This window comes from Stegostoma tigrinum, chromosome 39 (genome assembly GCF_030684315.1).
Source record: "Stegostoma tigrinum isolate sSteTig4 chromosome 39, sSteTig4.hap1, whole genome shotgun sequence".
Classification (NCBI taxonomy): Eukaryota; Metazoa; Chordata; class Chondrichthyes; order Orectolobiformes; family Stegostomatidae; genus Stegostoma; species Stegostoma tigrinum.
In genome coordinates, this window is record NC_081392.1 from 12886356 (window position 1) to 12901242 (window position 14887).

General features: G+C 46.7%; 1 pseudogene; it reads left to right on the forward strand.

Annotated features, from left to right (window-relative positions):
* Positions 1 to 11384: 11384 nt before the first annotated feature.
* LOC125447709 (sphingolipid delta(4)-desaturase/C4-monooxygenase DES2-like) lies at positions 11385 to 12218 on the forward strand (annotated as a pseudogene).
* The last annotated feature ends 2669 nt before the right edge of the window (positions 12219 to 14887 follow it).

The window sequence follows — 14887 nt, forward strand, 5'->3', positions numbered from 1 at the left end:
CTCATAATGGTTCAATGCGGCGCCTCCTCCCGTGTTCAACGACGAATTACAGGAGACTCCCAGGTAGGAGTTACGAATCTCGCACGGCTAAAGCGACTGGTTCCTCTGGGATTTGTAAAGGACGGGGCGGAGCACTCGATCACTCCTGCAGGGTTTTAAGGTAGGAGTCAGGTAATCAAGGGCGTTGCTCGCTGTCTCAGTTGAAGAAGGAAGCTCCCTGATGTGTTAGGATTTTAGGACCATTCAGGAATGGAAGGGATGCAAGAGATGGTTAAGGAAGTTCCAAACGGTGACTTTGAATGGGTTTACACAGAACAGCCCCATTCCGACCGGAGGAGACAAATTCTAGGTAAGCTAAAGTGCTTTGATCAAAAGCAAACTCTCTGCAAACTTCTTTAACTTCCCTGAAAGTTTCGAACGCTGAAAAGTGTTGCTTAAAATCTTGCTGCATTTTTTTTCTTTGAAACAATTTGGTTGGTTTGGAAGACCCAGATCGAGCAAATTCTCAATTGCAACCCCCTCCTCGTTGATCACTCTATTTGTAAAATGCTTCCACCTGTTGTGAATACTGAAACATAGAAGATAGGAGCAGAGGGACCTTGAGGTTCGCCCACTGTCCAACCCATTTAAAGCTTTTAGGGATTATAAAAACTTGTGCTTTTTTTCTCTTTTAAGAAAACTTGGGATTTCTTCTGGGGCAGGACAGTTTATACGAGTTCCCCTCCCAGGGATGGTGTGGGTAATTGCACTGAAGAAGGAATTTCTGCTTTTTTTATTAAACATAAAGACTCTGTTCTCTGCGATGTTAACATTCCTCACCTAAGGCAAGCTCGTTACAGGGGAATTTTTAAGGAACCCTGTCTGTCGGGGTGGAGGATGAGAGACCGGACACTTTTTTTCCGGGACATCCCAGCAGCAACCCACCCCCGCCCACATGAGAAAATGTCACTTTCAGGACACTTTTAGTTGAACTGGGTGTTTTATTTTTAAATAAACATTTCTCTTTCCTCCCCCACCCCAACACCCCTCAAGTGAATCAGATGTCCCACATTCTCCTGTGCAGAGAAATGTACAGGAGCCTTGTGTCTGGTAGCATTCCCTTAAGTTGCTAGCCATTCGTTGCACAGCAAGATCCCACATAAGGACACCAATTGTCTGTGGAAACTTATTCAGCACAGATGAGACGGGCCGAAGGGTCTGTTTCTGTGCTGTATGACTCTGCTATAAGCGCACAGTTCTTGCCTCCCGGCTTTCCTTTCTTCTACCCCCACCCCAAACCCTGGGGGTGGGAGGGGGGAAAAATGTTCTCTCAAAATTTGAAACTTCCTGTCTCTGCCCCTCTCCCAACCAGCGCTAGCTTTAATCCACCCACCTGCTCTGACACACTGCAATTGCCTGCTCTAATCAGTTACAGGCTCTCCAGTGCCTCAACCTCTTCCAATTCACCCTATTCATGGTTTTTTAAACCTCTATAAGGTCACCCCTCAGCCTCCAACACTCCAGGGAAAATAGCCCCAGCCTATTCAGCCTCTCCCTGTAACTCAAACCTGGCAATATTCTTGTAAATCTTTTGAGCCCTTTCAAGTTTCACCACATGCTTCCTATAGCAGGGAGCCCAGAATTGAACACAGGCAGCTTTTAGAATACTATCTATTTATTTCAGTTCCCATTTCCTGTCATTTGGACCATAGTCTTGGTAGCACATGCATATCTAAGTACTAAAAAGTGATGAGTGAGTGTTTTTGTCTCCAAACCACCCTCTCAGTTCCAGATTTCCAGCACCCTCTGGGTTAGGGAAGAAAAATTTCCTCACGTCTCTGCCCCTCTGTTATCGATTCCCTCCACCAAAGGGAGTTATTGCTTCCTGTGTATCCTACCTATGTCCCTTGGAGTTTTATACGTCTTAGTAAAAGGTGTTTGGAGCAATTATGGGCCAAATGCTGACAAATGGAATGGCATGAATTGGGCTCTGACTCTAATCACAATCCTGCCCAATCTCTTGCTCCCAACAAAATAATCAGTTTGTCTAAACGCTGTTCCCTGCTGAGGGCTAAAGAGTCCAGTCCTCTTTGACTCCGCTTTTGATGCGGAGGAGGAGGAAGTGTGCGTGCATGTTCGTGTTCTATACATGTGATTTTCCTTTATTCAAAAAAAAGTGCTATTTAAATACAAACTTGTGTGTGAATAGAATAGTTCCTTCACCTCTAATTCCCCAAATGATTTCAAAGGCAATAGGTGTTTATGGCACAGGAGGCCATTTGGCCCACTGTCTGTGCTAGTCAGCAAAGATCTGACTACACCAATCCAATTCTCAGTATAGCCTCCCGAGGCTATGGAGCTTGCAAGTCATGACCTTTGATACTGCTTCAGTGACAGAGTTCCTGACTCTGTCATACAGCACAGAAACAGACCGTCCGGTCCAACCGGTGCATGCCGACCATAATCCCCAAACTAAACTGCCTGCATTTGGCCCATATCTGCAAGAATCTTTGATTTGTGAACTTACCCAAATGTCCATGTAATGTTATTAACTGTACCTCTATCCTCCACCTCCTCAGTTCGTTCCACATGTGAACCACTGCTTTAAAGACATGGTTTTCTTAAAAACTAATCTCCAGCCACACCTCCATCTCCTACCTACTAACCTCATCCCACCTCCTTGACCTGTCCATTCTCCCTGGACTGACCTATCCCCTCCCTACCTCCCCACCTATACTCTCCTCTCCACCTATCTTCTTTTCTCTCCATCTTCGGTCCGCCTCCCCCTCTCTCCCTATTTATTCCAGTTCCCTCTCCCCATCCCCCTCTCTGATGAAGAAGGGTCTAGGCCCGAAACGTCAGCTTTTGTGCTCCTGAGATGCTGCTTGGCCTGCTGTGTTCATCCAGCTCCATAGTTTGTTATCTCTCCTCCCTCCTTTTTGTTTTAAAAAGATATGCTCCCTGGGTTTGTTGCCCTAGGGTGCAGAATTACAACACCTGCTGTTCACCTAATTGCCTGTTGTGACCTTAGAGCTTTATAAGGTCACCCTCCATCTCCTATGCTCCAGCCTCTCCTTTATACAAATGCCACCTAGTTTTTCTGCACTCTCCTACCATGAGGAAAAGTTGTTTGCTACTTTATCTCTGCGCCTCATAATATTATAGAGCTTTATAAGATTACCCTTCAGTCCCCTATGTTTTGGGGGGGGGGGGGGGGGGGGGAACTGCAAAAAAGTCCCAGCCCCTCCTTTTGTAATTCAAACCTTCAGTCCCTGTGACTTCCTGGTAAATCTCTTCTGAACACGTTCCAGCTTAATGAATCCTTCCTTATAACAGCCACCCTTTTCAGGCAGAGTGTTCCAGACTCCCAGTACCCTCTGAGCAAAAACAAGCCTTGACTCTCCCTGTATTTTTACCTCTCCACATTAAATCTATGCTCTCTGGTTACTGACCCCTCTACTAATAAAGCAGTGTCTTTCTATCCACCTTTTTATCTTGTGTGCCTTGTCCCACAGTCTCTGTCACTGTACTGTCAGTCTCCTCCCATCCCAGGACCAATATAAACAGTGGTACTGTCATAGGCTTGTGAATTACAGTCCTGTTATAATGCGGCGAGGGCGAGGGTTCAAATCCAGCACAGCAGCAAATGGAATTTTAACTTGCTTTGTAGATCTGTAACGTAAGACGAGTGACTGTAACTATCCATCCCTGTCTCTGATGAAGGGTCTAGGCCTGAAACATCAGCTTTTGTGCTCCTAAGATGCTGCTTGGCCTGCTGTGTTCATCCAGCCCCAGACTATTTGTTATCAATATTCACTCCCTTGTTTTAGGGAGCAAAGTCTGCCATCCCTACCTGGACTGGCCTACACTCAACTACATTGCTGTGGGTCTGGAGTCGACTCTTAAACTGCCCTCTGAAATGGCCACACAAGCCACCCACTTCCAGGGAAATTAACAGATGGACAACAAAGTGAGGTTTACAGCATAGAAATGGGGCCCTTTGGCCCAGCTTGTCCATGCTACCCAATTTTCACAACTTAAACTAGGCCCAGTTGCCTGCATTTGGTCCCTATCCCATCCATGCACTTGTCTAAATGTTTCTTAAAATGACAAGTTTGTACTCACTTGCACCTCTACCTTTGGCAGCCTGTTCCAGACACTCCCCACCCTCCTTGTGAAACAAAATTCCCCTCTGCACCCTTCTTGTATCTCTTCCCTCTCTCCTTTAAACCTATGCCCCTAGCTTTAGACTCTCTCTCTCCCCACCCTGGGGAAGAGCTGTTGGCTATCTACCTTATCTATGCCCTTCATGGCCTTAAACCTCTAAAGGTCCCCCTACACTCCAAGGAAAAGTCCTGACCCCTCTTAACTGAAACTCAAACTGCCAACGAGAGTGTGTCCAAGTAAATCTCTTCTGTACATGTTATGGTTTAATAATATCCTTTTCCACAGTAGGACAACCAGAACTGCACACTGTATTCAAAACATTCCTCACCAGTGTCTTGTACAATAAGATGTCCAAACTTTGCTACTCAATGCTGGATTTTTAACAAATAGTCACCAAACTCTGGAATGTTTCTCTCTCCACAGATGTCTGACCTGCTGAGAACTTTCCCAGATTTGATTTGATACTCACTCACTTTGTTTTTTAATGGTTTGTCAGTCAGCTTGTTTGTAAACACTTAGTCAGTAGTCAGCATGTGTTGACAGGGATGTTTGTATGAAGTTTTGCAAATCACGCAACAAAAAACTGATCTTTAAGACCCAACTTGAGTTGTCCGGTGTGATAGGCTGATACAGAATAGTCATCTGTCGCACTTGTATTTTTTTCACACAAAGTACAGTGCAGAATGTTTAATCGGTCATATCATGGTGCTTATGTTTAATAATGGAAGGTCTGGATAAAAGACAAATTAGTCTATGGAGGGGTTGAAGGGAGTGGCTGTGAGCAAGCCAGGAGAAGGGAGGCAACAGACTCTGAGGACAGTCTGTGGGGTTAGGGTTGGGAGGGCTGTCTTAGGGAAGTTGGACAGGCAGGGAGCAGTCCCTCTTGGAGATGAATGACATTCTGATAAGGAGGGAAAGAATTGGCTCTGTTCTGCTTCAGAGTTGTGGGCAGCAATGGTCAACTTGCCATCAAAACTGGTGTGATGCTGCACAAGAGAATGGCCTGTTTCCATACGGTAGGCCACTCGGCCCATCAGGTCCACACACTCTTCAAAGAGGCCATGTCCCTGTAACACTGAATCTCCTATAGCTATTCCGTCTAGCCTGCACATCCCTGGATACAATGGGCAATTTAGCTCTGCCAATCCACCCTAACCTGTACCTCCTTTTATTTGGACTGAGGAAACCAGAGCACCTGGTGGAAACCCACGCAGACAGTGTGTGTAAACTCAACATAGACAGTTGCCCTAGGATGGAATCGAACCTGGCTCTCTGCTGTGAGGTAGCAGTGATACCCACTGCCCAACTATCAGATTTGACAGCTGGGGTTACAGCAACATTGGGATTGATATCCAAATGTGCAGGTTTGAAGGAGCTCCACAAAGCAGGAGAGAAGTTTAGCAAGGGATCACCTCTAGTGTGTTGGGTATGTGAATAGAAAGAGTTTGGAGGGATATGGGCCAAATGCTGGCCAATGGAACTAGATTAGTTTAGGATATCTGGTCGGCATGGATGAGTTGGACCGATGGTCTGTTTCTGCGCTTTATACATCTGACTCTAAGCCACTCGATTCCCAGATGTGGAAATATCAGCCATTCCTTCCCTATAGCTGGAATCCCTTCACGAAGGGCATTGTGGGTCAACCCACAGCACGTGGACTGCAGCAATTCAAGAAAGCAGCTCATTACCACCTTCTCAAGGGGTAATTAGGAATGAGCCTAGCCAGAAGCATGTTCAGCCCTTGCAAAGCTCTAATTTTTTAAAATTAGTTTTTTAAAGTTTTCTTTTGTACTGTCTCTTAAGGCAGCTCATCACCCTGGCCTTTTGAGGTTGGGGGAAGGAGAGAGCTAAGGACAAGCTATGAATACTGACCCAGCCAGCAATGTTCATGTGATGTGGGTGAACGAAATAAACACCCTGAGGCTGGGTGATGGGCCACCGATGGCAGGAAGTGATAGAATTTGATGGTTCTGCTGTTTTTGTGTTTTTTTTCCTTTTTTAACTCAAAGCCTGCAACAATACCCAAACTTGTGGAAGGCGTGGGGTGTGCACTGAGGCTCGAGTGCTGCAGGGGAATTGAGTATCTCTCCCTGGTTGCCCCACTGATTACCAGTCCTCACTATCTGGGGAAAGCTGTAAATTACTGCCCTGAACGCAGGATGGGCTTTCTTTGTCGTCGCATCTCTTGGGAACAGCTATGTTCCAATCTGTGTTTTTAGGCCCCTGCTTGATTGGCACCGTCTCCATCACCGACGCTCAGTCGCAGCAGTGTGTACCATCTACAAGATGCCCTGCAGAAATTCACCAGAGATCCTCAGGCAGCACCTTCCCAACCCATGACCACTTCCAGCCAGAAGGATAAGGGCAGCAGATATATATGAAGACAACACCCCTGCATGTTCCCCCTCCAAGCCGATCGGTCACCCTTCAGCCTCCACTCTCGGGGAAAATAGCGTCCACCTCTCCCTATAGCTCAAATCCTCCAACTCCAGCAACATCAGTTTTGAATTCTGCACAGCACAGTGGCTCAGTGGTTAGCTCTGCTGCCTCATGGCGCCAGGAACCCAGGTTCGATTCCAACCTCGGGCAACTGTCTGTGGGGAGTTGACACATTCTCCCTGTGTCTGTGGGCTTTCTCCAGTTTACTCCCACAGTCCAAAGATTTACAGGCTAGGTGGATTAGCCATGGGAAATACAGGGATAGGGTGAATCTAGGTGGGATGCTGTTTGTGGGGGTGGGGGGAGTGTTGGTGTGTCTGTGTGGACTTTTTGGGCAAAATGGCCTGTTTCCACTCTATTGGGATTCTAAATCCCTTCTGAACCCTTTCTAGTTTCTCTAGTCTTCCTATAGCACAGACTAGAATTGCACACAATATTCCAAAGGTGTCCTAACCCAATGTCCCATACAGCCACAACATGACCCTCCCACTCTACACTCAATGCACTGACCAATAAAGGCAAGCGTAGCAAACGCATTCCTCATATCCTGTCTGTCTGCAACTCTACTTGCAAAAAAAACTGAGTCTGGTGAAGGATCTAGGCTCAAAATGTCAGTTTTTTTGTGCTCCTCTGATGTCTGCTTGGCCTGCTGTGTTCATCCAGCTCCACACTTTATCTCCAGCATCTGCAGTTCCCATAATCTCTGGTACAATTTCAACCTGTAGTACGGGATCTTTGTTCAGTAACACTCCCCTGGATCTTACCATTATGTATATAAGTCCTGCCCTGATTTGCCTTTCCAAAATGCAGCACCACACTTTGTCTAAATTAAACTCCATCTGCTCATTGGTCCAAGTGATAAAGACACTGTGTTGTAGTCATCTTGGCCGTCCATTACACCTCCAAATTTGGTGTGCTATGCAAACTTACGCACCATAACCTCTTATGTTCCCATCCAAAGCATTATAGAAATGACAAAAAGCAGTGGATTCAGCACCGATCCTTATGACACACTGCTGGTTACAGGCTTCTAGTCTGAAAAGCTTTCTTCAATAGATGTGTAGCTGGAAAAGCACAGCAGGTCATACAGCATCTGAGGAACAGAAAAGTCAATGTTTCAGGCTGAAACCCTACTCAGTTGCTGTATGACCTGTGCTCTTCCAGCTCCACTTGCATTGTCCCTTCCTCAGAAGGGACATTGGACCTGAAACACAAACTGTTTTGTTTTTCTTTCCTTTCCAGATGCTCCCAGACCTGCTAAATGTTTCCAGTAACTTTGTTTTTGTTCAATTTGTATTGACTCTACCTTTCAGCATCTGCTGTCCTCGCTGTCTCCAAGTCACTGAAAAGCTTCTGCATGAGAAAACCAGGCAGGCTTACTACTTTGAGATAATAGGAACTGCAGATGCAAGAAATAAACTGAGATAACAAGGTGTCGAGCTGGATGAACACATCAGGAAAGCTGATGTTTCGGGCTTAGACCCTCCTTCAGAAAGGGATTCCAGGGCTGAGGCAATGACCACAACAAGCCCTTTAATTTCAAATATGACTCTCTCAATCAAATGATCCCCTGTTTATTTAACCGTTTTTACAAAGGAGGAAACTGGGACAAAATAATAAAATGTGAGGCTGGATGAACACAGCAGGCCAAGCAGCATCTCAGGAGCACAAAAGCTGACGTTTCGGGCCTAGACACTTCATCAGAGCCTCTGATGAAGGGTCTAGGCCCGAAACGTCAGCTTTTGTGCTCCTGAGATGCTGCTTGGCCTGCTGTGTTCATCCAGCCCTCACATTTTATTATCTTGGAATTCTCCAGCATCTGCAGTTCCCATTATCTCTGAAACTGGACAAAAACCTTGTTATCTCAACAAAAGAAAGGTCTAGGCCTGACACATCGTACTTCCTGCTCCTTTCTGCTTTGGCCTGCTGTGTTCATCCAGCTCCACACCTGGTTATCTTGGTTTATTTTCTCTTGCATCTACTTGGGAAGTGGTGTTGACAGGGTTAAACTGCAGTTTGGGTTTTGCTGAGGTAACAATGTTTTTGTCCCTGTTTCTTCTTTTTTTTTTCAAACAACAGTAAATAATCGGGAGATCGTTTGAGAGTGAGTCATATGTTTGAAAAGTAAAAGGGCTTGTGGTCATTTGACTCAGCCCTGGAATCCAAGCTGCCAAACCTGCTCTACCAGGTACAACTGAGGAGCAGCCCACATTTACTGTGTGTTCCCAGGGAACGTAATCATAGGCTGTACAAGTTCTCTGATATTGCCCTAAATCTCTTTTAAAGAGATCTTGTTTTGGCTTTTTTTTTTAAAAGCAAAGCCAAATACTGCAGATGCTAGAAATGTGAAAAATTTGCTGGGAGAAACGCAGTAGGTCTGGCAGCATCTTGGATTCATACAGCCCAGAAAAGGCCTTTTGGCCCGTCTAGTCCATGCTGATATGACTCTCTGAAGGATGCACTAATCCCAATGTTGTGCATGTGACCCTTTTTACTACTTGAACGTATTCCATTTTTGAAGTGCTCATCCAAATTTTTGTTTTAAACGAAATGCTCTAGGATTTCCAGCCTCGCTCGCTCGTGCTCTCTCTCTCTCTCTCTCCTTTGCAGGCATCACATTCCAGATTCCCAACACCCACTGAGTGAGATGGGATTTTTTCCCCACAAATCCCCTAAAACTGTGCCCCCTCAAGCCAAGGGCCACAGCTGCTCACTATTCACCCCTGTCCATACCCCTCAATCTTATACCTCTGTCATATGTCTCTCTCTCTTCACCCCCCCCCCCCCCCCCCAACCACCTCAGTCTTCTCTCTTGTGAAGAAAACAATCCAAGCCTATCTAGTCTCTCTCCTTTTTTTTATTGAAAGCTCTATCTTCTCCAGAGACAGTTTTTGAGTTGGTATCAGTATCCTTTTTTGGTAAGTCACCTGGCCTCTGTTTTTGCTCAGTGAACTAGTTAGGGTGCCATTTCTGAAGAAGGGTCTAGGCCCGAAACGTCAGCCTTCCTGCTCCTCTGCGGCTTGCCCTGCTGTGTTCATCCAGCTCCTCACCTTGTTATCTCCGGGTGCAATTGATGACTGTGTACTTTCAAATCCCTTGCCTTCGTTGCCCTACCAGACCATAGGTTGATCTCTCATTGGAGACATGACTGGTGGTGTTTTAACCTGAGGGTCACCACACCCACAGTGTCTGCCTCCTGAAGAGGCTTCATCCTGGTAACCTGTGCCGGTGCAGAAATGGAACCATCTGTAACCTCCTCCTTTTGGCCCCCTGTTCACATCCCAACCAGCCCCCCCCCCCCCCCCAATTTGGTGGTTACCACTGCTGTCAATCAGTGCCAGGGACCCAGGTTCAATTCTATCCTCGGGTGACTGGCTGTGGGCATTTGCATGTTCCCTCCACTACCACCCCTGGTCCAAAGGTGTTCTGGGCAGGGGTAGATTGGCCATGCTAACTTGCCTGTGTCCAGGGATGTGCTGGTGAGGTGGATTCGCCATGGGAATGCGGGGTAACAGGGATAGGGTTGTGGGGGGGGGGGGGGGGGGGGGGAGCAGGGAGAGACAGGCAGGTGGTGAGGGTGGATCTGGGTGGGCTGCTCTCTTGTATGGACTCAATGGGCCAAACAGCCTGGTTCCAACTGTAGGCATTCTAAGTAGAAAGCATTCAAAAGACTTAAAAGGAGGGTTTGAGCTATAGGAGGAGCTGAATAGGCTGGGGCTATAGGAAGCTAAGATGTGACATTAGAGGTTTGTAAAATCATAAGGGACATGGATAGGGTGAATAACCAAGGTCTTTTCCCCCGGGGGGGGGAAGAGAGAGTCAAAAACTAGAGGGGCATAGGTTTAAGGTGAGAGGGGAAAGATTTAAAAGGGACCTGAGGGGCAACTTTTTCAGAGGGGTGTGCGTGTATGGAATGAGCTGCCAGAGGAAGTGGTGAGGCTGGTACAGTTACAGCATTTAAAAGGCATCTGGATGGGGACATGAATAGGAAGGGTTTGGAGGGATCTGGGACTAGATTAATTTTCCATATCTGGGCAGCATGGAAAAGTTGTACCAAAGGGTCTGTTCCATGCTGTATGTTGGTCTCTATGTCCAAAGCACATCACAAAGGCACATTAACTTTGAGGGTTGTAATAGCAAGTGCTTGTTGGATAGAACATCTGCCCTCGTGCATTTTATCCCATTTAAATGCAAAATTGGCCATTTAGCCCAACAAGTTCATACTAGCATTTGTGCTGCCATCTAGCATCCTCCCATCCTCTGTTCTAAATCTAGATATTCATCACTCGACTGGGATATATAGAAACAGACCTATTTGGCAGATGTAGTAGTACACGTCACTTCCAGAGACCCAGGCTAACATATCGTGAACTCATTGAATTCACAAATGGTGTTGGTGTCCATGACACCTTTTTCCATCAATTGTAAAAACCCATCTGGTTCACTAGATAACAAGGTGTGGGAGCTGGATGAAACACAGCAGGCCGAGGAGCAGGAAAGCTGGTGTTTTGGGTCTGGACCCTTCTTCAGAAACCCTTTCTCGATGGGCCTCATTCTGCTCCTGTGTCTAATAATCTGTGGTTATGGGCCTACATCAAGACTCTGACTCTGAACTGCCCTCTGAAATGGCCAAACAGCACAGTCTGTAAAGGCCATTGGGGTTAGGTGACAAATACTGGCCTTACTGGTGATCCCTCACCCGCTGCCCCCCCGCCACTGAACAAAAATTCCCCTAAATTTATAGACACCTAACAATTGATCTTTTGTTTGTTTTTTTTTAAAACAGCCAAGTAATCCAGAGATGAAGTCTCTCATGACTCCAGATCCTCATCTAAAATGGATTGTAAGTGTGATGGTTCTTTTCCAGTTTGTCTCTTGCTACCTGGTCAGGGACTTGTCCTGGACGTGGCTGGTGTTCTGGGCCTATGTCCTAGAGAGGATGTGTCAACCACTCCTTGACCCTTGCCATCCATGACATCTCACACAACCGTGGCTTTCGGGAACAAGGCTGCCAAGTGGAACCGTTGGTTCGCTATATTTGCCAACCTGCCCATTGGGATGCCTTACCTGCCTCTTTCAAGAAGTATCACATTGACCACCACCGGTACCTTAGGTGGCGACAGCCTGGATGTTGATGTGCCCACTGAATTTGAAGGCAGGTTTCTTCTGCACGCCTGCCTGCAAGATCCTCTGGCTCTTTCTTCAGCGCTGTTCTATGTTCTGCGGCCATTGTACGTCAACCCCAAACCTATAACGCAAATGGAGTTGGTCAATGCTGCTGTCCAGCTGGGCTATGACCTTTTATTTATTATGTCTGGGGCCTGAAGCCAGTGTTCTACATGTTGGCAGGCTCTATGCTGGGCATGGGCCTTCACCCATTCTCTGGACACTTCATTGCTGAGCACTACATGTTCCTGAAGGGATATGGAAACCTACTCCTACTACGGGCCCCTCAACTGGTTCACCTTCAATGTGGGATATCACATGGAACATCATGACTTCCCCAGTATCCCTGGAAGCAAGCTTCCCAGGTAATCACCACTCTCTTAAAAAACTTGAATTCCTCTGGCTGGTTGTTATTATTATTATTAACAATTATGTTGGTGTCACTGGGCAAGTTTGAATAAGAGCCCAGGCTCTGAAGTGAACGTGGGGGATGAACCCTTTGGTGGTATGGGTTTAGCATGAGGACTGGGCCTCCCTCACCAGTGGTGTTTTTCCCCTGAATTCATGGGTGTCAGTCAAGGCAATGCCTTGACGTGAGCAGGCATTGGCCAGCCTGAGGCTAGGACATGAAGGCTGGGGCTTCTGTTTGGCACTTGTATGCCATTCTTGAGTGAGGAATGGGATCTGTCTTGTCTGTGATGGCTGGTTTGTTGGGTAGGCCTGCATCTAGGATGAAACCCTCTTCTTGGGTAAGAGGAGATGGTACCAATCCAAAAGTGCTTCTTTTTCTACCCCCCCCCCCTCCCTCCTTCCTCACAGGGATGAGGGCATGCATTGGCTAGGCAGCATTTATTGCCCACCTCTAATTGCCCAGAAACCAGTTTGAGTCAACCACATTGCTGTGGGTCTGGAGTCGTGTAGGCCAGACCAGGTGAAGATGGCAACTTCCTTCCCAATAGGGCATTTTGTGAACGGATGAATATTTTCCAGCATTGGCTTCATGGTCCTCATTAGAGACTCCTAATTCCAGATATTTTATTGAATTCAAATTCCACCATCTGCCCATGATGGATTTGAACAAGGTTCCCAGAACACTATCTGGGACTCTGGATTGCAGTCCAGTGACTAATGCCACTTGGGCTATTGCCTCCATCACTCACCGGTCATAATCATGAAGGTGCTGGTCATCAAACACATTATCTGTTTCAAGATAACTGTGTGGAGCTGGATGAACACAGCAGGCCAAGCAGCATCTCGGGAGCACAAAAGCTGACGTTTCGGGCCTAGACCCTTATCTGTTTCAATGTTGCTTGGCCCATACCCTCTGCTAGCTTTGTGTCTCTCACCACCACCCCCCCAACTCTTTTTTAGTTTTTTTTGGGGGGGGTAGAATCAACCCCTCTATGGTTCTTGGCCTCCCTCCTTCACCACCACAAACCCCCTGCCATGCTAATCAAGGAAATTGACCATCTCAGCCCTTCACTAATTTTTAAAAAAATCTACCCTCTTATTTTCCACCCCCACCCCCAAAAGCCTTCTCCACTCCAAAGAAACAAACCTCAACCAATCTAGAATAGGGATAGGCCTCTTCCAGCCTGCTGCCCCATTCTGTAAGATCACTGGTTGATGAGTTGTCTTCAATTAACAACATTTCCTACGCACCCACCCCCAAAAAATACTTTGTCCTGGTTCCACATCTCTTTGCTTCACTGTCATTGCCCCAGCCCAGGCAAACGAATTGCCAATGGCTTTGAACAAAGAACAGTGCAGGCCCTTCAGCCCATGATGTTATGCTGAACTTTTACCCTAAATCCAAGGTCTATTTAAGCTCCAGCCCTACCTTATACTCGCATCCATATGCCTATCTAATAGCTGCTTAAATGCCCTAATGAGGCTGACTCACTACCCTCTCTGGCAATGCATTCCATGCCCTGACCACTGAGTAAAGAACCTACGTCTGTCTCCCCTATATCTTCCTCTAGACAGTATGGATGCATGCTCACTAGAGAGTGGCGAATGGAGGTGTTTTAGCATTACCACCCCTTGAGTTGGGGGTGGGGAAAGGTAAAGGGAGAGTTTCTTTTGTAGTAACCTCAGCCGATGTGGGAATTGACACTGTGTGCTGTTGGCATCACTCTGCTGCAAATTGACTGAGCTACCAACCTCCTTCCTTCCATCTCCTCTGAACAATTACATCTGCCCCTAAAAAGGGATAAATTGAGTTTGGGTTGAAGAGAAAACTTGTGTGTGTGTGTGTTTTGCCCAGTGAGAGAAATAATTTGAATTCCTGTTTTTTTTATGCTTTTTAGGTAGGAAGATAGCCCCGGAGTTTTATGAGAATCTGCCTCAGCACAGCTCCTGGCTTCGGGTCCTCTGGATTTTGTTTTCTGTGACTCCCTTGGGCCATTCCGCTCGCGTTGAAACGAGTGTGCAAGCTGGTGAAGGAGCAGTGAACCTCGTGGAAGCCTCTTTAGGGCTAGCATTCTTTCCCCCCCCCCCCCCCCCCCCATCACACTTTGTTTAGTGAAACAGTAGATGATTATTTTTATTTTCAATTGGTTTTTTCACCTAAAATCAACCAATGGCCACTGTTTGGTTTTTTCCTTTTATTTATCCAGTGGGCTGACCAGTGTTGCAAATTCTGCATAATGTGGGTTGTGGCAGAAGTCCATTTTAACAGTCCCATGTTAAAGCAGACCCTTCCTCCACACTGGAGGATTGTATTTTGAAATGTATAACACAGGTAGTGAATTAGTGGGTGCAGGCCTGTCTCTGTATAACACTGTGGTGTCAGTCTGTCACCTTCCACAGGCAACATGTTTGGATAAATAGTGACGTTAATATACACTGACTGTACAGTGCCTCCATTCCTGCATCTAACCTGCTATTTGGTTGGTGGGGGGGGGGGGGGTGGCACTGCTGTGGTATTTAAATTTGTGATGCTGTACAGTAGAGTGGTGGCCTTTTAATGATGGAACCCCCCCCCCCCCCTTCAAGTCAGAACATCACCAACAAACAGTCACATTCCAGAGGGATTCAGGGTTGTTGCCAGTGACTGGTCTTGGCAAACTGCATGGTACACCCCAGAGGGACCACAGCAGCTTGGGCTGACGGGCAGCACAGTTTGCTGGAAAAC